Source organism: Carcharodon carcharias, chromosome 10 (assembly GCF_017639515.1).
Source record: "Carcharodon carcharias isolate sCarCar2 chromosome 10, sCarCar2.pri, whole genome shotgun sequence".
Lineage (NCBI taxonomy): Eukaryota > Metazoa > Chordata > Chondrichthyes > Lamniformes > Lamnidae > Carcharodon > Carcharodon carcharias.
Window position 1 is genome coordinate 74,315,281 of NC_054476.1, and position 24,727 is coordinate 74,340,007.

General features: G+C 42.9%; 1 protein-coding gene across 4 annotated transcripts in view; it reads left to right on the forward strand.

Moving 5' to 3' along the window:
• LOC121283200 (activating molecule in BECN1-regulated autophagy protein 1-like) overlaps positions 1-24,727 on the forward strand; it is a 508,780-nt gene that overhangs the window by 369,188 nt on the left and 114,865 nt on the right. The gene's annotated exons all lie outside the window — the stretch shown is intronic.

Consider the following 24,727-nt stretch of genomic DNA (forward strand, 5'->3'; position numbering starts at 1 on the left):
ATTACCTAAAGCTTGGTCAAAGAGGTAGATTTTAAGGAGTGTATTAAAGGAGGAAAGCAAGAGGGATGGGTGTATGGGGTTAGTTCCAGAGCTTGGGCCAAGGCAACTGAAGGCATGACCCCCGGTGATGGAGCAGTTAAAATTGGAGATGCGCAGAGGCCAGAATTAAAGGAGCACTGAAATCTCAGAGGGTTGTGGGGCTGGAGAAGATTACAGAAATGAGGAGGGATGAGGCCATGGAGGGATTTGAAAACAAAGATGAGAATTTTAAAATCAAGATATTGTTTAACTGAGAGCTAAGGTAGGTCAGCGGGCACAGGGCTGAAAGGGGAACAGGGCTTGGATGTGAGTTAAGACACAGGCAGCAGTGTTTTGGATGGAGGGTAGAATGCAGGAGGCTCTTGGAATAGTCTATTATTAAGTGAATAATAATGAGGGCTTCAGCTGCAGATGAGCTGAAACATCGGACAGTGTTAAGGAGGTGGAAATAGGCTATCTTAGTGATGGCACAAATGGGAGGTCAGAGACTCATCTCGGAATCAAATGTGACATCAGGATTGTAAATCGACTGGGAGGGATGGAGTTAGTAGCTAGGGAATGGAATTTGAAGCAGGGATCGAAAATAATGGCTTCAGTTTTCCTGGTATTTCCCCCCATCCAGTTCCGGATGTTGGATAAGCAGCTATATTTACAGGTATTTTTAATTCTAGGATTTTAACTACAGAACTAAAAATAAAAGAAATGTAACTGATTCTTATGCTTCTTGAGTGTAGTTGGAGTTGCACTCATCCAGGCAAATGAAGAGCATTCCATTGTGCTCCTGACTTGTGCCTTGTAGATGGTGGACAGGATTTGGGGAGTCAAGACATGAGATATTCTCCACAGAATTCCCACCCTCTGACCTGCTCTTGTAGCCACAGTAATTATATGGCTGGTCCAGTTCAGTTTCTGGTCAATAGTAATCTCCAAGAAGCTGATAATGGGGAATTCAGCGATGGTAATGCTACTGAACATCAAGGGGAGATGGTTGGATTCTCTCTTGTTGGAGATGTTCATTGCCCGGCACTTGTGTGGCACAAATGTTACTTACCACTTGTCAGCCCAAGCCTGAATGTAGTCAAGGTTTGCAGCATATGGGCATGAGCTGCTTCAGTATCTGAGGAGTCGTGAATGGTGTTGTACATTGTGCAATCATCCAGAAACATCCCCACTTCTGACCTCATAACGGAGGGAAGGTCATTGATGAAGCAGCTGAAGATGATTGGGCCAAGGACACTACCCTGAGGAACTCCTGCAGTGATGACCTGGGACTGAGATGATTGACCTCCAACAACCACAACAATCTTCCTTTGTGCTGGATATGATTCCAACCAGTAGAGAATTTTCGTCCTGATTTCCATTGACTCCAGTTTTGCCAGGGCTCTTTGATGCCACACTTGGTCAAATGCTGCCTTGACTTAAAGGGCAGTCACTTACACATCACCTCTTGAGTTCAGCTCTATTTTTTATGTATTCCACTGCCTTGTTCACCTTCCCTAAATGCATTTTGTGATGTCCTTTGACTTGGAAGCAGTAAAGTAAGGAAAATTTTTAACTTTAAAATGTCTGCGGAACCTATAATTTTTTTTTAAGAATGTTTGAAAACTTTTAAGAGCTTACACCATTTGTAACCGAATCAATTATAATTTTATTGGATAACAAGAAATACTGGTCCATGTGACCTGGCGACTTTTTATGTGGAAGCAATACCAACAGGAAAGAAGTTAAGACAGAAGCCATGTGGCCAGACACAAAGAAGAGCTGCAGACATAGGGGAGAACAGATAAGGTTCCATTTACAAGGAGCTGTGTGTAGGTGTAATACAATTAAACAGGACAGAAATCCAAAGACAGATTAGTGCAGGGATTGAGAATCGGACAATTTTACTGCTGCTCCAGTTTTGCCAGAACCGACCAGACCGTTTAACGGGGTTTATTAAACTGATTGGATAAAAAGGTCTCTGGTAAATCTGTGCCATCAAGAATATGATCATGGAGGTTTTGTAGGAGTGTGCCCCTTGGATGATGACCTTCTCTGGAAACCTTGGACGGAATAAAGCTGCCAATGAACGTGATTCAAGGGCCAAATCAATTTAAAAGGAAGGTGAGAGATCCAATGTAACAGAAGCGAGTTAGAGAACTTTGAAACTGTATGTTGTGCCACCCATCTGAGATGGCTTATGAGAGTGCTTGTTGTTGTGTAAGAAGTATTTTTGTTGTATCGACCATTTAGAGCGAAATTTATCTTTTTATTTGAAGTGTTATGTGCCTGTTAATTCATGTTTAACTTATGTTGTTTCTATTTTATGTTGAAGTAAAAGCTACAAAAAGTGGAATCTTATTGGTAATTTCTTCATTTGGCAGTCATTCAGTAAATTTGGTTGCTGTGGTTTCCAGTTCCCCCATGGGGATCGTAACAATTACCCCCTGTTTCTCCAGATTAAACTCCGTTTGTCGCTGTTCCACCCAGCTAACTAGGCCATTGACCTTCCTGCAATTTTCCTACAGCTTGCTTCTTTATCAACTACACAACCAATTTTAGTATCGTCTGCAGGTTTCTTAATCATGCCCCCTACATTCAAATCCAAATGATTGATGTACATTAAAAAGGACCAAGTGCTGAGTCCAGAATTAACAGGAACAGGTAGGGTAGGTTGGGAGAAACTGCTCACTTGATTGTAGACTCTAAGACTAGAGAACATAATCAAAACTTTAGAGCCAGGCCATTCAGGAGTGAAATTAAGAAACATTTCTACTTGTAGAGGGAGGTAGAAGTTTGGAATTCTCTTCTGCAAACAGCATTGATTCCAGAATAATTATAAATTTGAGATTGATAGACATTTGTTAACCAAATATATTAAGGCATAAAGAGAGATTTGCATTCACAACTTTCACAACTACCAGACATCTCAAAGCACTTTTCAGCAACCTTTGAAGTGTAGCCACTGTTGTAATGTTTGAAAGATATGGGGCAAAGGCAGATATGTGGAAATCAGCCATAATCTCACTGAATGGCAAAACAGGTTAAAGGGGCTAAATAGCCTACGGTTCATGGACTCCCAAGATTCCTGCCCCTTTTGCGGTCTTATGAGGTCTGTGGACCATGTATACATACGATGTTGTAGGTTGCATTCCCTCTTCAGTTATTTAAAAATCCTTTTATTGATGTTTTGTTTGCACTTCAGTCCCACGCTCCTGATCTACAGGAGGGAGTCCGGGGAGTAGGAGGACCTCCTCGTGAACCTGCTCCTGGGCCTGGCCAAGTTGGCCATAAACAGGTCTAGGCAGCGGGCGATTGAGGGAGTCTTCCGATCCGACTGTCTGCCCCTCTTTCGCAGCTACGTTTGCGGCCGGGTGGCCCTAGAGAAGGAGCGTGTGGTGTCTGCTGACACCATCAAGGCCTTCCATGCTCTGTGGGCACCGCGGGAACTGGGGTGCTTTATCGACCCTCTTAATCACATTTTGATAGATATTTGTAAGTTTCCTTTAAATTTTGTCTTTGGTTTTGCAGTTCCCTACTTCAGGGGCTGTGTTTGTTTTGTCCCTCATTTTAATAATTTAGCTTAATTAGTTGACTCCAAAAGAGTTAATCCTCCCTAACTGTCCTAAACCTGCCTCTACGTCTTGGTGCTCCCGGGACATCCACAACGGAGGTGAAGGCAGCATGCTGACTGTGTCACCCTATCTGTGATGACTTTGGTGGGCGTCCTCTGGAGGGCTGAGACTTGGAGGGCCCTGACCTGCTTTTAGGGTCCTGCTGTGTAGCAGTGGCACCTTCCTCGGCCTGTGGAGCTAGAGCTGCTGAAGTCACAGGAAGAGAGGAGTCGGATGGGCCGGACACTCTCGGAATCACCAGGATGGATGGACCCGTAGTGTGCATCTGCAGATCCTCCTCCCTGTGGGTGCCTGCGGGCCCCAGGTTGACTCCTTGAGGAGCAGGGATAGCTGGAGTGAGATCGATCTGCCCGGCACCCCTCTCGCGTACACGCTGTTGGTGGCCAACTATGGCATCAGCGATGGAGTTGAGCCCATGCAGGAGTGAAGTCCTGGACCGAGGTCTCCATGGCGACTGCCATCCTACCAGTGTTGATTTTAGCGTGTTGCCATGCCGGCGCTATCACCTCAGCCTGAAGGCGGACGGACTCCCCCATCGTGCCTTGCAATCTAAGGAGTGCAATGGATGTCCCTTCCTTACGTTCCCGAGCTTTTGCAGCTCCAGCAACTGTGACATGACTGAGTCCAGAGGCTCGTCATCTTTCTCGGACTCAGCAATGTTGCGGCCTCCAGCAGTCCTCCGAGTGCCGGACACCTGCCGCTGCCTGCTGTGGATCAGACAGTGCGATGTGTTCAACTGATTGTGATCCCAGGGCTACTCTAAAGCTAGGTCCCATTGAGGTGTATGTCTCTGCGCAGGTGGAGGGTGTGGGAGAGCACTGTGATGGAACTTTAAGGAGGGTGCCTCCAGATTCCTCTTCAGATGTTTCTTCAAGGTTTGATTGGAGGCCCTGGGTCATGGACTCTGTCGGCTGTTTGGCAGATGCCCCTGCGAAAGCAAGAAGAGATATTTAGTGCATGGCAGTGGCCTCTGAAAGAGGACACATCACTCATGGCATAGTCATCTGATGGATGATACACTGCTGGATCCTCACTTGATAGAGCAGCCTCACCGTCATCACAGGATCGGTCCAGATTCTCACTGGCCTGCTGGATGGCTCTGTTTTCAAAGTCCGTGTGGACCTTGATTTCAGGCATTCTGCCGCCAGACTGCGACCCCTCCCTTTTGTTGTGTGCCAGCTTGTCCTGCATGAATAAAGATGGAGAGAGTGTAAGCAGGATGCCTGCCAGACCAGATAATAAGTATGCCTGGCATATGTTGGTGGTAAGTGGTCTCATGGATGGGTTGAGGACAATGATGATGAGTGTGAGAGAGTGAATTGCGATACCCCTTGAACTGGCAGTGAATGAGGACCCTGTGGATGTGTGCTGGGTTTGTGAGTGTGTGAGTTGAGAGTGATGAGAAGAGTGACTTACCCTAATGGAAAAGAGGAGATCACTCATCCTCTTGTGGCACTGAGGAGCTGTCCTCTTTTGAAAGGTGTTGGTACTGACCACCACTGCCACTGCCTCCCAAGCTGGATTGGTCATGTTGCTGTCCATCCTGCCCCCAGAGCAGGACATTCCAGCAGGCCTCCACAGCACCCAAAAGTCACTCAAGAGACCCCTCATTAAGCTGGGGGCTGCAGTCTTCTTCGGTTTCAAGGTCACATCTTCCGTGCAGCAGTGATGAGCTGGAAGCACTGAGATGTGTACTTGCAGCTGGACTTTAAACAAGGCGCTTGGTGTGATGCAGCGGTTGGGCAATGGCAGCCCGCCTTGGAAACAACATGTTTCCTGGGAGCGCATAAATAATGAGGTGGGTTTGAGGCGATACGGCATGAAAACCTGCCATCGTGGCCAGCAGATAAAATATCGTTATATCTAGAGACGGGAGGATTGGTGCAATATGTGCAATTTTAAATAACAACTAAAACAGTTTGTAATGAAAAGTTGTCCATATTTTGCTGGCCTTCAGCTGTCCCAGGAAGGGGAGCATAAATATTGCAAATGTGCTGCTTCTTACTGACTAAAATATGATTTCACAGGAATATATTCAGCAAAGGCAGAACATCAGGGCTGTTGTGTATATAATCAGTCATTCGGTCTTCTATATTGGCAACCTGGCTGGTTCAAAAAGCCAGTAAGTAGCACCTACTGGCATCAAATTTACATGTCGGTTTAGGCAACCTATTCTGTAGAATGAGGCGGCGAATATTTTCGTTGTGAAGTACTAAATAGCTTGCAGCTTCTGTTTGGGTAACCAGGGCTGTGAATAGTAATCCTATTGAACAAGAGTATAATGTATTCCCTCTTGTGTACTCTCCTACCCTCCATTGTTTTGTGTCAACAGTTTCAATCTCAGGATCTGCTCTGTTAGCTCATTTCAGCTGGGGTGGTTTTCAGGAGCAAGAATTTCCATCAGCCCTTCTGCAAGCAGTTTCCACTCCTGATTGCTAGTCATTGACACCTACTGGCGAGCAAATTTGAGAGTGGTATGATAAGAACTGAATTGGTATTGGCTAATATACTTTCTCAATTAAATAGCTTGCTGATACTTTATGGACAGAATTTTCTGCCTGTCAGGCGGATGGGCCTGACCCAATCTCCAGTGAGCAGGGAGCCGATCCCCACCGGAGAAGTGGGCCGTGCCGCCATTTTACGTGGGCGGACCAATTAAGGCCCGCCCAGCGTGACGTCCGGCGGGGAGTGCTATGAGCTTCCTGTGCGGGCAGGATACCCCAAAAGCAAGAGTGCGCTCTTTCACGCATGCGCACAAAAAAGCGTACATCTCCCTGAGGCTAAGTGCTGCCTCAAGGAGATCGCTTACATTTGTAAAAATGTTAAAAATAGAAACAAAAAAATTCCCTAACATGTCCCCTTCATGTGACAATGTCACATGAGATGGGACATGTTCATAATTAACACCATAACTTTTAAAAATTTTAAAACCTTGCATGAAACCTCATCCTGCTGGTGGATGAGGTTTCATGTTTTATCTGTTTGCCTATGGGGCTCCTGGCCTGCCCACCAACCTTAAGGTTGGACGGGCAGGTCCTTTAATTGTTTAAATGGCCCTGTCAATGGCCTCAATTGGCCATTGACAGGTCGGTGGGTGCACAGCTGATTTTGTTGTGCCCCCATCTTCCTGAAAATTTAAATGGGGCAGGATGACATAGAAGGTTCAGCCCGATGTCACCCCACGTCATTTTATGCATCGGTGAGCGGGCCCCACCCCCTGCTCGCCGACAGCAAAATTCTGCCCTATTCATTAATGCCCGGTTCATTAATGACAAATGGTGCCTTCAACAGAGTGCACGTGACACCTCTAGAATCGCAGTCCACCGTACTGAAGACCGAATATTTGCATGAGCGCCTTGTATGGGGTTGGAGGAAATTAATTGTTGGTAGATATTCTCATTGAGTAAGATGAGTTTTTCTTTTGGCAGCATACTCTTCTAAGGAACTCTTTAAGGTAGCAACTGCTCTTTTTGGTGCAAATTTTAGATTTTGTAATCATAAAATTGCCTTGCTCAATGTTACCACTATCAGTATGAAAATCTTCAAACAACTTTTAAATGCTCTCATGTTGTTACTGTGCTGAGTTTTGCGAGAAATTTGACCCAAATTTTATGCCCTGTGCCTCTCCTGGTTGGCTGTCCCATTGTGTCACTTCCTTGAGAGGAAAGCCCACCATATTATAACTTCTGCTGTTCATAACCAGTTTCCAAAACAATTCAGATTCACGTGTGACTTAAATTACATTGAGCGTTTGATTCACTTGCATCGTTGAGGGCTTAGATTGCAATAATAATAGCATTGCCATTTTACAAGGAGGAGATTCAATTGAATTTAATTTCAAACACAGAAACCGCTTGCTTGCAACCCTTTGAGAAAACATCATTACCATTTTAAAATAAAGTTTGTATGAGTGTTCTATGCAGCATAATGCTCCATTTAATTTTTAAAGCAAGCTTTGGATTTAGCAGACCTCATCTTCATATTCCATAATTTTTTCAGTCTTTGGAAATAACTGTGTTTGATAATTGCTTGCCCTTTTTTCAGCTGTTTTTTCAAGCAAAAATCAGTTACTTTAAGTGAATTCCCTATATCATGAAAGAAAACAAGAAAATTACTTTGGAAAGATCCAACAATCAGAAGACAAAAATTGCTGAGAAGACTTCAGTCCTGCATGTTGCTTGAAATTTAAAAATGGAGCCTACATCTCTGTTCAGTGCAAGTGATATGGCATCTCTGACTTGGATCATATACATACTGTTTACTCTACAGCAGTGCCCTGGGAGGCATTGCACCCCATCTGCCCAGATGATGTTTAAAAGCACCCTTAAAAAGCAGCAGTGCTTCTGGCAATTATAAATTGCTGCCAGAAAACACTGTCATATTTTCTGACGGAAAGTACTGAGAGCACCCAGACTGCCCATATAATATAAATCAAAGGTATGGGCCTTTTTTTTTTGTTTGGTCCATACATACTTTATCCAAGGATTGCGCTAAGCACCTAGAAAATAAAGACACTAAGCAACAATGTTGCTGTCACATGAGTGTGTGCATGCACACATTTGGCTGATGCAATGAAAACCAAATCTCAAAATTCCAAGCACCTTCTGCGCCCCACACCCCTGAGATCCCAAAGGCAGAGCCTGCAGCTTCCTCCCATTCATCACCCCCCACCCCCCCACCCCCCCCACCCCGCACCCACCCAAACCAACGCCTGACATAATGTGGGCAGCTTTAAGCTAAATTGCACATCTACATCTCAAAATATTCCTGCAATGTTAAAAGGGGTGCAGGGATTTTAGGACATAAAGTAAATTTTGTGAATTCAATTTCTGATCTTCCAGACAGACATCAGATTTAACAACCTTTCACAAAAAATCATTTTTTAAGATTAAGGTGTAACACAGGAAGCCTTCTAGATTGTTGACACCTTGTCTGAAATTGGTACAGAAAGAATACCAAAAACAATTAAAAGTTGTTAATGTTGCAATATCCCTTTGTGATAAAATCTACTTAAAATATAGTTCAGTAGATGTTATTAAATTCTTCTTGACAACACTCAGCATTAATACACTCTGCATCATTATGACAGAGTTGGAGCCCACTGACAGCTATTATAACCAGAATATTAAAATACGACAATATATTTCAAAATATCACATTGAATTCAAAACTATAACTTAATCTTTCAGTTTATGTTTGCGGGTTATGAATGCTCAGAATATCATCTTTTATATTGTTCCCAAGAATCTGTTATACAGAGCATGCTACTTTCCTATTAATGTGGTATGAATTAACACCCTATGGTTATTTTGGTCAAATCCCATGGCACATTTGTGCTTAAGTTTAAATCATATGATTTGCACTGATCATGGAAGCCTGCCATTTGGAAATAACAAAGTAAAATTCTCTTTGACATAAAATATAATTTTTCCATAAAGTAGATAGCCCTGCAGTAGATTGAAGTGTATTTCCAGCCATGTCCTTTGTAGGCTTCAATTGGAACAAAAGGATGCTGTCTTGTGGATTTGGTCAGCTGGGCAGATGCCACCTGCAGTACCATAATCCTTCATCATAGCAGTTTATAACCTCACCTGAGCACCTTCCTGAGTTTCTGTCTAATGCTGCACTCTAGCCTGTGTCTTATTCTCAGGTGCGTTTGGTTCATTCCCCTCTTGTTTGAAAATTAGAACTTTTCTGAGCAACCAGTTGCCTTCCATAATATTTTAAGAGGCAGGGGGAAACATGTTCTCAAATTCTGGGAAAAATTGTTCTCAGTAAGCTACACAGCTGTGCAAGGCCCCTTGCTTTGTAGTGGGGCAAAAAGAATTCAAAGGCTGCTTGCTGAAACAAATCATTCTCCCACTCCAAAAAATTTAAAGGAACACTGGCGGCTGGGCAAATTGATATGGCACTTCAGAAAGTGCACTGGCTTTGTAAGTAGGGGCATTGAGCACAATAATAAGGAAGATGTGCAAAACCACTGATTAGAACTGAGCTAGAGTATTGCATACAATTCTGGGCACCATATTTTAGGAAGGATTTCAATGTTCTGGAAAGGCTAAGAGGTTTGCTAGCATAGTGTCAAAAATCAAGAAGTTCAGTAATATGCAGAAGATTGAGGAAGTTGTGATTGTTCGCCTCAGAGCTAAAAAAATTCAAAATTGTGAGCAGTTTTGGTATCAAGAATGACAGAATTGTTACAGCAAAAAGGAGGCCATTCAGCCCGTCGTATTTGGCTGGCTGGCTGTCTGCTGGAGCAATTTACCTAGTGCCACTCCCCTACCTTCTCTCCGTAGCCCTGCAGATTCTTCCTTTTCTGATAACAGCCTAATTCACCCTTGAATGTCTCAGTCGAACCTGCTTCCACCATACATTCAAGCAGTGCATTCTAGACCCTAACCACTCACTGCATAAACAACGTTTTTTTTCTCGTGTCACCATTGTTGCTTTTATTATCTTAAATCTGTGCCCTCTTGTTCTCGATCCTTCCGTGAATGGGAACAGCTTTTCCCTATCTGCTCTGTCCAACCTCTCATGATTTTGAATATCGCTATTTATGTCACTGAAATTTCCTGTCCATGGGACCATTCTTGTGAAATTTTTCTGCACTCTATCTAATACCTTCACATCTTTCATAAAGTATGGCACCCAGAACTAGATGCAATATTCCAATTGAGGCCAAACCAGTGTTTTAAACTAGTTTAACATGACTTGCTTTTATACTCTATGCCCTATTAATAGAGCCTACGATGTGCCATGCTTTATCAACTCTCTCAACGTGCCATGCCACTTTTAATGATGTATACACATATATACCCAGGTCCCTCTGCTCCTGTACCATCATTAGAATTGTACTCTTTATACGTGCTTTCCAACAAAATTAATCACTTCACATTTTTCTGCATTGAATTTTATCTACCACATCTCCGCCCATACCATCAACCTGTCTGTGTCCTTTTGAAGTTCTCACAGTTCACAGCACTCCCAAGCTTTGTATAATCCACAAATTTTGAAATTGTGCTCTGAACATAAAGGTCTAGGTCATTAATATATATCAGGAAGAGCAAGAGTCCAAACACCGGCCCCTGGGGAACTCCACTACAACTTTCCTCCAGCCCAACAAACATCCTTTAACCATTAGTCTCTGTTTCCTGTCACTCGGCCAATTTCGTATCCATGTTGCTACTGTCCCTTTTATTCCATGAGCTATAACTTTTCCTATAAGTCTGTTGTACGACACTTTATCTAATACCTTTTGGAAATCTATATACACCACATCAACAGCATTAACCATCAATCTTCTCTGTTACCGCATCAAAAAACTCCAGCAAATTAGTTAAACATGATTTGCACTTAAAAAAATCTGTGGTAGTTTTCCTTAGTTAATGCACATTTGCCCAAGTGACTATTAATTTTGTACGGAATTATCGTTCCTCGAAGCTTCTCCGCCACCAAGGTTAAACTGTGTAATATTTGCAATTTTCCAGTCCTCTGGGACCACCTCTGACTCTGAGGAAGACTAGATAATTCTGAAGGGTTCCTCCGTAATTTCCACACTCCCCTCCTTCAGAATCCTTGGATGCATCCCAGCTGGTCCTGGTGTCTTATCAACTGTACAGCCAGCCTATCCAATACCTTCTCCTTATCAATTTTGGCCAAGTAAATAATGAGTAATTGTTTTCTCCGGCAAGTGAGTTGGTAACAAGAGTAGATAAAATAACTATAAGAGAAATGGAAAATATCTTCACACAGAAGCTTGTTAAGATATGGAACACATTGCCTGAAAGTGTTGTGGAATTGGATTCCATGCTAACTTATCAAGAGGAATTGGACATGTTTTTGAAGAGTACTGTGTTAAAATTAAGTGAGGAGCGGTTGATTGGCTCCTCCCTTTTTCCACCTCTCATTTGACCACAACAAGGTTTTTTTTAAAAGGATATGCTGGCCAATTCACTGGATCTTTAACTATTAATGTGCTGTGACTATAAAAGAGCAGTTTATTTGAGTTTTAATAAAGAAAAGAGAAATAGTATTTATTGTACTTAATCCGGTCTAAGAAAAATAATAAAAACACTTAGACTTTTTCACACACAAACACACATGCTCCAAATTCATGCACACTCAGATTACAGAGTGGAAGAATATATTAAGCAATTTAAGGTCCAGTAAAATTAGGGAGGTATATGGTTCTTGATGGTTGATGACTTGGTTGGCTTCAGGCTGAACTCAGTCATTCTGGCTCAGTATCAAGGTGGTTTAAAGCTGACTTCTTCTGAAAATAGTAGCTGCGGGGTTATATTTTTTTAAGTTGCTGTCTGCAGCATATGGAGAGTCAAAAACAGCAGACAGGGTTTAAGACATGCAGGTTGTCAGGGGAGAGGGAGACACACGCAGGGATCTTGATTCTTCAGTGTTCTCATGCTTGTGCTGATCTGCAGTGAAAACAAGATCTTAAACACATGAAAGGTTAGCAGTCTTGTCACATGACCCTCTCCAACAGTTCAGTGACCCACATATGGTCATTGCTAGTGTACTCCCATTGTAACTTGATTCGATTATGGCTGGGAATTCCTCTCTTAGCCAAAGTCCTTTGAATGAAGCAATAACAGCTAATTTGGGTTTGTCTTCACCCAGTTGAGCACCCAGGTGATTGGATGCTTTGCAAATGAATTGGAGTTGATCCCCATTCATACTACTTTAAGGCACTTGTTCCTAGTAAGGCTTTGCAGACAAGTTGGCTCCACTTGATGGCCTTGGAATGTAGAAGGTGCAGTGACACAAATTTGCAGCCATCCTTGACTGAAAGTTACTGGAATGTGGCTTTATTCTTTCTAAAAATTCAGTTAGTGGTTTCCAGCCTGTAAATGCATAAGATCATTTTTATCATAAAGCATGGTTTCACAGGAACTGATTTGCAGAGGAAAAATTGGGGAGTGGGTCAAATTGCATAGCTATTTCAAAGAGCTGGCATAGGCACAGTTGGCCAAATGGCCGCCTCCTATGCTGTAAGATTCTATGACTTGTTTCAAGGTGGCAATCAGATGGCAGTTTTGTAATTATTCTTAAATATCTATTATTCTCTACATTAGCCATTGACACGAGTGATAGGATTAAATCTGGCAGACCTGATCCTAAAATTGAGATTCCCTCTTAAAAGTGCAAGTTGAACCGGGCAATTCTGAGTTGGTTATTTATTGAAATTTACAGTAACTCTCACACTTAAGCTAAAATAATCTTCATAATATATTTATAAAGCTACTCAAAAGTCAAGTTCTACAACTAAGCACCTAAGTTTAAAAAAAGAAGCCTTGGAACATCCAAGGGATCTACCTGATTGCCATTTTCCTTGGTAGGTGATGCATGTTGTTGCCATCACAGAGGTGTGCACTGTAAAATTTGAACAAGCATATACAGAGGGCTACAAGCCAGAAAAGTGAACAACTGTGCAGTGCTTTATTTAAAATATAAAAGTAAGTTCCAAGAGTACCTAAAACTTAATTGAACAATGTTCCTAGATTTATAAAAACACTAGGTGTTATTAGGTACTTGCTACTAATGTCAGAGCATGGACTTAGCTGAAAATTGGCCCTCAAAGGGTAAAAATCCAATACTGGCCTAACTCATAACTGTAGTGGCAATTGCAGAGCTAGCAAATACTGCATCTGACTGTGTGCTTTTTCTTTCCAAATGCTTTGCGCCTAAAGTTCTAATAAGTTCATTCTTCTAAAGCTGCATAACTGGACAAGCATTTGGGTGTCTGCTCTAATATCTCTTAATATGGTCAGGTTTTGTTTGATAACACTCCTGTGAAACACTTTGGGATGTTTTATTATGCTAAAGACACTTATGAAAATACATGTCACAAGAAGTTAGTATGCAGGTATTGCAGGTAATTAAGAAGGCTAATAGAATGCTAGCCTTTATTATGAGAGGAATTGAGCTTAAAAGTAAGGATGTTATGCTTCAGTTATACAAGGATTGGTGAGACTGTATCTCGAATACTGTGTGCAGTTTTAATCTCAGTTAAGAAAGGATGTAAATGCTTTGGAGGCAGTTCAAAGGAGGTTTACTAGATTGATACCTGGAATGAGTGGATTGTCTTATAAGGAAAGGTTGGACAGACTGGACTTGTTTCCACTGGAGTTTAGAAGAGTGAGGGGTGACTTGACTGAAATATATAGGACCCTGACCAGTATTAACAAGGTAGACATGGAAAGGATGTTTCCTCTTGTGGGTGAGTCCAGATCTAGGGGGCACTGTTTTAAAATTAAGGGTTGACTTTTTAGGACAGAGATGAGGAGAATTTTTTTTTCTCTGAAGGCTGTGCGACTTTAGAACTCTCTGCCAAGAAGGTGGTGGAAATGGGGTCATGGAATGTTTTTAAGGCAGAAATAGACAGATTCTTTTTGGGCAAGGGAATCGAGGATTATCGGGGGTAGATGGGAATGGAGAACTAACAGATCAGCCCTGGTCTTATTGAATGGCGGAGCAGGGTCGAGGGGCCGGATGGTCAACTATTGCTCCTATTTCGTATGTTTGTATGTTGTTGTTGAAATGAGTCCAACTCATAAACTAATCAAGAATGGGATCAATTAATGAGACCGCTATTTAAAGAAAATGGAAAAGAAATTTTATTGTAAGGGGTGAGGGAACCTGGGTTTTTCATATGTTTGTACAGGCTGAAGATCTTTTTTATTCATTCAAAGGATGTGGGCTTCATTGGCTAGGCGTTTATTGCCCATCCCTAACTGCCTTTAAGAAGAAAGTGGTGAGGGCTGCCTTCTTGAACAGCTGCAGTCCATGTGGTGTAGGCACATCCATAATGCTGTTAGGGAGGGAGTTCCAGGATTTTGACCCAGCGACAGTGATATATTTCCAAGTCAGGATGATGAGTGGCTTGGAGGGGAACTTCAAGATGGTGGTGTCCCCATGTATCTGCTGCCCTTGTCCTAGTTGGTAGTTGTCATGGGTTTGGGAAGTACTGTCTGAGGAGCCTTGGTGAGTTTCTGCAGTGAACTTGTAGATGGTACACACTGCTGCTACTGTGTGTTGGTGGTTATGTGCAAAATGGTCTTTCGTTGTTTATCCTATATGGGGATTCAACAGCAGGAGCTGGCAACACATGATTGTCTTGTTGGCTGCCGTTAGAAATACAAACTCTGATTTGCCTTGTCTAGTAGCAGTGGTAGTTAATTTTTCTATGGATTCTTCAGGTCTGATGTAGTACAGCACTGAGTAGAAAAGCAAGTTGGAGTCAATAGCAAGGGAATGGAGTTTGAAAAGTTGGAGAGTGCAGATCCTCATAATTTCTGGATTTTTGTGATGCAGTTTGAAGTGGGCAAAACAGAGATATATCAATATAAATGATTGTGATGCTGCTTTGCACTGCTTGTGATGTGAAATGGTGTACAGAACAGTTTTGTTGTGAAAGCTAGGTACAAAGAACATTTCTATCCTTTGTGAAGCCTTTCCTTGGAGAACTTATTTTTGAGCAGCACGTTTGTTTGGTCATGAAGCTGTCAAACAGAATAATGTAATAAAAACAAAAAAACTGCGGATGCTGGAAATCCAAAACAAAAACAGAATTACCTGAAAAAACTCAGCAGGTCTGGCAGCATCGGCGGAGAAGAAAAGAGTTGACGTTTCGAGTCCTCATGACCCTTCGACAGAACTTGAGTTCGAGTCCAAGAAAGAGTTGAAATATAAGCTGGTTTAAGGTGGGGGGGGTGGGGGGCGCGGGGCGGGGGGCGGAGAGAGAGAGAGAAATAGGGGGATGGTGTGTTTGTCGGGACAAACAAGCAGTGATAGAAGCAGATCATCAAAAGATGTCAACAACAATAGAACAAAAGAACACATAGGTGTTAAAGTTGGTGATATTATCTAAACGAATGTGCTAATTAAGAATGGATGGTAGGGCACTCAAGGTATAGCTCTAGTGGGGGTGGGGAGAGCATAAAAGATTTTAAGATATTTAAAAATAATGGAAATAGGTGGGAAAAGAAAAATCTATATAATTTATTGGAAAAAAAAAGAAGGGGGAAACAGAAAGGGGGTGGGGATGGGGGAGGGAGCTCACGACCTAAAGTTGTTGAATTCAATATTCAGTCCGGAAGGCTGTAAAGTGCCTAGTCGGAAGATGAGGTGTTGTTCCTCCAGTTTGCATTGGGCTTCACTGGAACAATGCAGCAAGCCAAGGACAGACGTGGGCAAGAGAGCAGGGTGGAGTGTTAAAATGGCAAGCAACAGGGAGGTTTGGGTCATTCTTGCGGACAGACCGCAGGTGTTCTGCAAAGCGGTCGCCCAGTTTACGTTTGGTCTCTCCAATGTAGAGGAGACCACATTGGGAGCAACGACTGCAGTAGATTAAGTTGGGGGAAATGCAAGTGAAATGCTGCTTCACTTGACAGGAGTGTTTGGCCGTCAGAATAATGTGTTTTTTTTGCCTTTTGAGCCCTGAAACTTTAGCTCTTAATCCATCTGAAGGAAGGCAGATAAAAAAGTTTCCAAGATTCAGAAAGAAATTGCCCCTTCGACACTCCTATTCTTGGAAATGTTCAAATGTTGTGTGCATTTTCTACTTGCATTTCTAAAATCTACATGTTTCCATAAATCACTAAGGCTGGTTATTGTGTGATACAATTGAAAAACTGTTGTAAAAGGATGCTAATTTTCTAAATTCCAACTTTCTCTAACTGAAAGTAGTTGTATACCTACCTCTATCTTTGTGTAAGAATGCCGCTGCGGTCCTTAGAGTAACTCAGAGTTTCAATTTAGTTTGTAGTAATCATATAAATGCCACAAAATTCATGCTAATTCCTAGATATATATAATGGGTCCGCTAAGGTTATAGTAATGACTTGTGTATTTGGCTCAGGGCTAAGTCCTCCATAGCCTTCAGCTGTTTGTGTTGCTCCTAAAACAAAATTTATTTTTGTAAAAAAAAGCTTTTTGCTCTGACAGTTTTCATTCTGGTTTCTGTTTTAAGTCTTTTTTGGGAGGGGTGAAGCAGTAAATCACTTGTATTTTCACTTCCTGAATTTTTGTTTCAGTTATTGTTATCATGCAGTCATGTTCATGTGTTTGATTTGCATAGTTAACTCAGTCTGTTGGTTTTGTGATGGTGCATACAGAATCTGCATTATCGCTGCTAAGCAATGGAATGTGCCTGTATTTTATATCAGCCTGAGCAAGATGCAGCACAGGATCAATTTCTTTGCTCTCTAACTTTGATATTGAACATATACAGTCCTCTATATGTTTACTCCACCTCCCTTCCTACCCTATCCATACAATTACAAGATGTGACTTGCTCTAACAATAAATGTGAGGAGTTCATGGACTTCTTGGTCACTAAAATCGAGACTATCTGATCAGCTGCCTCTGTCAAGTCCCTCCATTCAACTAATCCATTAGACCAACTCTGGCTGCAGCCAGACCGGGCTGTCTGTTCCAGGATAGACTTTCTGTTTGTGTCCCAAGCATTCATGGTCAGATCCACTGACATCAGGCTAGTAATCTTCTCTGACCACTGCCTCCTGCTGGTCAGCTATCACTTACAGGAAGACCAGAGAGTTGACAGGGCAACATGGAAGCTGAATGTGAAACTATTGACCCCAAAGGACATTGAGGAACTCAAAAGGCGTTACAGACGTTGGAGAATTGTGAAACTGCTCTTTGAGCCCCCGATGCACAGGATGGGAAGTGACCAAGGCAAACATCGAGGCTTTTAACCCTCAAACGTGTCCAGAAGGTGAGAGAGACGGGGGAAATGCCCCAACCCCAGAAAAACATGCAAAATCTGGTCTTGCTGCAGTCAATGGGGGTTGATGTTGAGGAGGATCTCTAAGAAGTGAGGAGCCAGCAAGCCTCGCTCTTTACTTCAGAGGCCTCCGTGGTCATTTTCGGGTTCAGAATATGCTCCGTGGAGCAGCATGAGATGTGCTCGCATTTCTTCTTCCAAAAGATACACGCACGCACACAGACACAAACAGCCATGTGATCAGCAGCCTGAAGGAAGTAGACAGCTCCGTAGAGTCATCGCAGCCTGACATAAGAAGAATCAGCAAATCCTTTTACGCTGGATTGTATGAGACGAAGCCCACAGACAGCACAGCCTCCCAGTCCTTCCTATCCTCTATCATAGACAACAGCGAACGGGAGAATCTAGACAAACCGCTGTCAAGTCCTTCGAGGCAGGTAAAGCTCAACGGAAGCGACAGCTTACCAACTACTATATTACCAGAACTATATTAGGCTCTGTGTGACAGGTTCAGCCCAGACCTGCTGGAAGTGTACCAAAGTATGCTTCTGGCCGGCAGCATGTCAGAACCCATGAGTAAAGGCATCATCACCATCATCTACAAGCAGAAAGGTGAAGTGGATGAAATTATGAATTGGCGACTCATCTCACTGCTGAATGTGGACACAAAATTTTGGCCAAGGTCATTGCCAATTGGCTCAATTCTGCTCTGGAGTTGGTAATCCACCCTGACCAATCCTGTGCTGTACCCAGCAGAAAGATATCTGATAGCCTCGCTCTACTCAGGGATACGATTGCCAATATGCAGGACAGGGAGGTGAACACCTGCCTCATCAGCCTGGAGCAGGAGAAGGCCTTTGGCAAAATATCGCACATGATGGATGCGCTCTCCAAAATGGGGTTTGGGGAGGCAATCTGCAGTTGGATCCAGCTGCTCTACACAAACATCAATAGAGCAGTTTCAATCAATGAGTGGGAATCGGAAAGCTTCCTGATCAAATCTGGAGTCAGGCAGGGCTGCCCTCTCTCCCCTGTCCTCTTTGTGCATTGCATGGAGCCTTTTGCCGAGTCCATCAGGAAGGATTCAAGCATAAGAGGAATGACAATCCCTATTGGCAGAGGCGTGCAGGGTAAGGCCTCCCTATACACGGAGTATGCTTCCATCTTCTGCTCTGGTCCATTGTTGGTGTGTAGACTCATGAGCATCTGAGACCAGTTTGAACTGGCCTCGGGAACCAAAGTGAATCGCAACAAGAGAGAGGCCATGTTCTCTGGGAATTGGGTAGACCAATCATTTGTCCACTTCACTGTCAAGTCAGGCTGCCTGAATGGGGATATGGTTCAGAGAGGCTGGGTTGTGCATCAAAAAATGGGAGGAGCATATGGCCATGGTGAGGCAAAAGTTGGGCATGTGCTGCATTGCCACTGTGGGTAAGAAACTGGTCATCAGGTGTGAGGTGCTCTCGGTGTTGCTGAATGTGGCGTTGGTGTGGCCCATACCTTGATCCTGCACTGCAGCGGTTACCCTCTTTTACTTTATCTTGAGGTCAAAGATAGATCATGTCCGCAGGGACACAGCATGAAAAGCTGTAGATAGAGTGGGGAGAAATGTACTCAATGTCACCCTCATCTTATGGCCATCATTGTGTGCAGCTGCATCAAACTGTACGTCGACCATCGGTACGTAAGCACGAAGTGTCACTATGTGCTGAGGTTCTACCTGTTCCTGATATTGGGAAGGATGGGTCTGGCCATGTTGCCACGGAATGCCCCAAGTAGTTGGACTGTGCTGTATCACCTGTCCCTCATGGAAAAGTTTGTGCAGAAAAATACCTTTGACCGTAAGTCAAAGACAGTGCTCTGCACATAATGTCCTCGAGGCCCTGAGGGGAAAGGAGATGGTGGCTCCTGTCGGATGGTCGGAGCAGAGTATCAAAGTCATTTGGCAGAATGCTTCATTGCCACATCTACAGGTTCCCCTTTATCTACCTTGCATGTTTCTTCCTCTAAAAACTCAAGTAAATTAATTAAGCGCTATTTCCCTTGATGGTAATTGTAGTGTGGGGGATATGCTGGGCCATGAAGTTACAAATTCTGGTTGAAAACAATTCTCCTGTTGTTGGTGGCCACAGCACCTCATGGATGTCCAGTTTTTTGCTAGATCTGTTCAAAATCTATCCCACTTAGCACAGTGGTAGTACCACACCATGTGATAGAGGGTACTTTCAATGTGAGGGCAGAACATCATCTCTACAAGGACTGTGTGGTAGTCACTCCTACCAATACTGTCATGGACAGATGCATTTGTGACTGGTAGATTGGTGAGGACAAGGTCAAGTAGGTTTTCCCTTTGTTGGTTCCCTCATCACCTGCCATAGACACAGTCTAGCAGCTGTGTCCTTTAAGACTTGGCTAGCTCAGTGGTGCTACTGAGCCACTCTTGGTGATGAATATTGAAGTGCCCCAGCCAGACTACATTCTGTTTCCTTGCCACCCTTGGTGCTTTTTCCAATGTTGTTTAACCATGAAGGAGCACTGATTCATCACCTGAGGGGTAGGGTGGTGGTGGTGCGGTAGGTGGTAACCAGAAGGAAGTTTCCTTGCCCATGTTTGACCTGATACTATGAAACTTCATGGGATCCAGAGTCAACGTTGAGGACTCCCAGGGCAACTCCCTCCCAACTGTATACATCCCTGCCACTATCTCTGCTGGGTCTGTCCTGCCAAGAGGGCCAGGACATACTCAGGGATGGTGATGGTGGTGTCTGGGATTTGGTCTTTAAGGGTATGATTCAGTGAGCATGACCATGTCAGCCTGTTGCTTGACTAGCCTGTGGGACTAATCTCCCAATTTTGGTAAGGAAGACTTTGCAGGGTCGACAGGACTGGGAATGCAGTTGTCGTTTCCGGTGCTCAGGCTGATGCCAGGTGGCCCATCTCATTCCTTTTCGACTTTGTAACAGTTTGATACAACTGAGTGGCATGCAGGGCCATTTCAGAGGTAGTTTAAAAGTCAACCATATTGCTGTGGATCTGGAGTTACATGTAGTCCAGACCAGATAAGGACAGTAGATTTCCTTCCCTAAAGGACATTACTGAACTAGATGAGTTTTTATGGTAATCAACAATGGCTTTTAATTCCAGATTTATTAATTGAATTTAAATTCCATCAGTTGGCATGGTGGGATTTGAACCTGTCTCCCCAGAGCATTAGCCTGAGCCTCTGCATTACTAGTACAGTGAAATTTCCACTATGCCACTGTCTCCCCCTAATTCAAATCTAATTTATTCTATTATCATGACCACCAAGGCAAAACTTTCAGTTATTATCTTAGTATTCACCCAATGTTGACTGAACCCAGATAAATATTATATTAAATATTATGTTGGATTTGAGTTTGTTCACATATTTTGACATACCATACTGACATTTTTCGGAGATCGTGTCTGTTTTCCCCTTGTTTTTCTGAATAAACTCTTTCTTTCATTAATGTATATGTTGAAAGGCATATTGAATTATGGTCTATTTAAATTACCCAGGTAGAAGACAGCATTAAGCACATGTTTGAAAACATTTTCTTAGATGATTTGAATTCAAAAAACGCTTGTATATTGTTGTCAGGGCTGAGCAATTGCTTCCTGTCATTCTCCTCTTCATAGCATGTGCTTAATTATTCTTTGCGGCTTTAGGAAAAATAAACTTTTTTATTAGATAAAAGCAAAATACTGTGGATGCTGGAAACGTTAACTCTATTTCTCTCTCCACAGATGCTGTCAGACCTGCTGAGTTTTTCCAGCATTTTATGGTTTTATTTTAAACTTTTGTGTTACTTTTTTCAAGACTTTTCTCAGTGTTTTATGGTGATTTGCTAGTCCAACCAGTTGAACCTGGGATCTGTAATTTGTGACTGAGAGCCGCTGCTCATGTGGAGCAAGCTGTAAAAGGATGCTTGCAGGGGGAAGAAGGACATTCAAAGATAAGCAGAGAGGGAGAATGAGAGAGGTACAGTAGGAAACATCTGCCAAAAGAGGAAGGGTAGAAAATGAAGGAGATTAGTCCATCTGCAATGACATTGGAAGATAATTTCCAGGAGTGGGACTTGAGACTTATAAAATAGTAATTGTAAGTTCCTGTTGTAAGTCCAACGGGGCGATGTAAATCTGCATCACACTTAGATACGGACAGTGACTGATAATTGATTCTGAGTGTGCTGCCTAATCTGTGATAAGTCACTGTGTGTAAAATGCAACAGCCAAGCATTGTTCAGTGTGGATTCCAGAACATGCTGCCAAAGACAGTGTAGGAACCAAATACTTGATGTAAGTGGGGCAACAAATCTATCAATTTTTATGAAGCGGTGGCCTATTATCCACTCTAATAAAATCAGAAAATGCTGGACAAAACTCAGCAGGCCTGGCAATACCTGTGAAAAGAGAACAAAGAGTTAATGTTTCGAGTCCAATATTTCTCTTCTTCGGAACTGGAGAGAGGTAAAAGTGTGATGTGTTTTATGCTGCTCAAAAAGATGTGAAGGGCAGGTGGAGCAAAATAGGAGGTCCAGGGTAGATTAGAGAGGAGGAGAAATTAAATGTCAATGATATCATGGAACACAAGACAAAGGGAGTGGTAATGATAGTATTGATTAAAGCTTTCATTCAGAGAAGGTGTTAATAGCAGAATAAAGGTCAGTACTGCCTGAAAGCAAAATAGCTGAATGTGTTAATGGAAGAAAAAGGGTCAGCACTAAAAACAGAAACGTGAGAACAAGATACAGACTTTTAACTTGTCTCACTTCTTCCAAATAAGAGATATGACTATGGGTACCTGCACAGGAACCTAGTTATGCCTGCCTTTTTGTGGGGTTAGTTGTGGTTTTTGTAGAACATTCCTTGTTACAACCTACTCAGGCCCTCTCCCACAACTCCTTTTCTGGCACATAATTGACTGTATTGACGCCGCTTCATTCTCTCGTCTGGATCTGGGAAAAAAAATCAATTTTGCTTCCAGTTTCCACCGCTTTCTCAGCTTCACATGGCCCATAAACGACACTTCCCTTCCCTGCCTTGACTTATCTGTCTCCATTTCTGGTAATAGACTGTCTATAAATATTCATTACAAGCCCAATGACTCCCATAGCTACCTCGACTATACCTCCTCACGCCCTGTTTCCTGTAAGGACTGAATTCCATTTCTCAGTTTCTCTTTCTCCATTGCACCAGTTTTGAATATGCTACCTTCCACAACAGCGCTTCTGACATGCCTTCCTTTTTCCTTAGCCGAGAATATCCCTCTCCCTGCCCCACTGTGGTTGACAGGGTCCTCATCCCTCTCCAACTCATTTCCCACACATGTGCCCTCACCCTTTCCCCTCCCTCCCACACCATGACAGGGTTCCCCTTGTCTTCACTTGCCACCCCACCAGCCTCAGTATTCAAAGGATCATTCTCCGCCATTTCTGCCAACTTCAGCATGCTGCCACCACCAAACACACTTTCTCCTCAACCCCCCTGCCAGCATTCCAAAGAGGATGTTCCCTCTGTAACACCCTGGCCCACTCCTCTATTGCTTCCAGCGCCTCATCACCTTCCCATGCAATTGCAGGAGGTGTAACACCTGCCCCTTTACCTCCTCCCTCTTCACCATCCAAGGCCCCAAACATTCCTTCCAGGTGAAGCAGCCATTTACTTCTTTCAATTTAGTCTACTGTATTTGCTGCTCACAATTTGGACTCCTCTACATTGGGGACACCAAATGTAGACTGGGTGGGTGCTTTGCTTAGTCTGCAAGCATGACCCTGACTTTCCTGTCACTTGCCATTTCAATTCACCATCCTGCTCTCATGCTCATATTTCTGTCCTCAGCTTGCTGAAATGTTCCATTGAAGCCCAATGCAAGCTGGAGGGAGGAACACCTCATCTTCCAATTCGGCACTTTACAGCCTTCTGGACTCAACATAGAGTTTATGGTCTGAAGCTGTTGAACTCCGTCCTCCATTTTGATTTGTATTCTCCCAAGTGCCAGTCTGTATCTTGTTCTCATGTATTTGCTTTCAGACAGCGCTGACCCTTTTTCTGCTATTAACACCTATTTTGGACCAAATCTTTAATCTTTAATATTATCATTCTACTCCCTTTGCCTTGTATTCCATGACATCTTTGTCATTTAATCTCTCCTGCCCTCTAACCTATCCCTGATCTTTTTTGCCCCACCTGTCCTACTCCCCTTTTTCAACAGCATAAAACCCATTACATGTCTATCTCTCCCAAGTTCTGAAGAAGAGTCGTGTTTGACATGAAACGTTAACTGTTTCTCTCTCCACAGATGCTGCCAGACCTGCTGAGTTTTTCCACCATTTTCTGTTTTTATTTCAGATTTCCAGCAGCTGCAGTATTCTATTTTTATTTTACCTGCTATCCATTTCCTTTTTTTAAAAAAAAATCATTACAAGTGCCTGCTCTTTGCATGATCTATGCAAAAAAACAATCACTTAGAGGCTCCATTAAAGTAGGCACTTTGCACAGACTGTTCCTTGTTGTAAGCTGAAAACAGCTGTCATCTATCTCCAGAGTACCTTATTCTCATTCCTCCACTGATGATGCTGCTGGAGACCATTTCACACATGCTAGCTGTTCTCAGCCAGCCTCTCAGCAAAAGTTTTGCAGCACAAATCCTGGGAACAATGAAGCACAATGATTATCAACATATTTATTATCTTAAAATTCTGCTAATTGTGTTGGAATCATATCTCTCAAGACTGAATTTTTCTTTTACAAAATGAAAGGTCTCGGCATTATCTGTATATTTGGATTCTGACTTGCGATTTTTTTTAAAATGTCATAAATTCACCTTGGAACTGTCAACAAGCAGGCCTCTTCCAAGAAATCACCTGAACTTTATGGTACTTGAGGAAGATCTGGTTGATTGTTTGAACTGCAATCACTTTAATTGATGGGGAAGAAAACTGAAGAATAGCAAAGGCTAGTAGTAACTTGCTGGAAATCACATGGCAGAGAGAAAAAAGCTATAGTTTTGAACCTGCCAGTTTTGGTTGGGGAACAAGCTGAGGAAGGAAAGCTACCCTAAGTGGCTCTCTCTCTACTTTGCCTAAAATTGTGTGTGGCTATCAACCTGTACCCAGAGAACCCTCATCTGAGCTTAACTGGTCTGCATTTGGACCTGCAAAGCTGAGACCAGCCAGTGAGAACTTCCAGACGTCCACCAGGACCAGAGGTTCCATTGTCAAATGAGGGAACTCCAGGTTGGCAGCGTAAGGATCCTGCAAACTTTATTTTATTACGCCCATCCTCTAAAGCC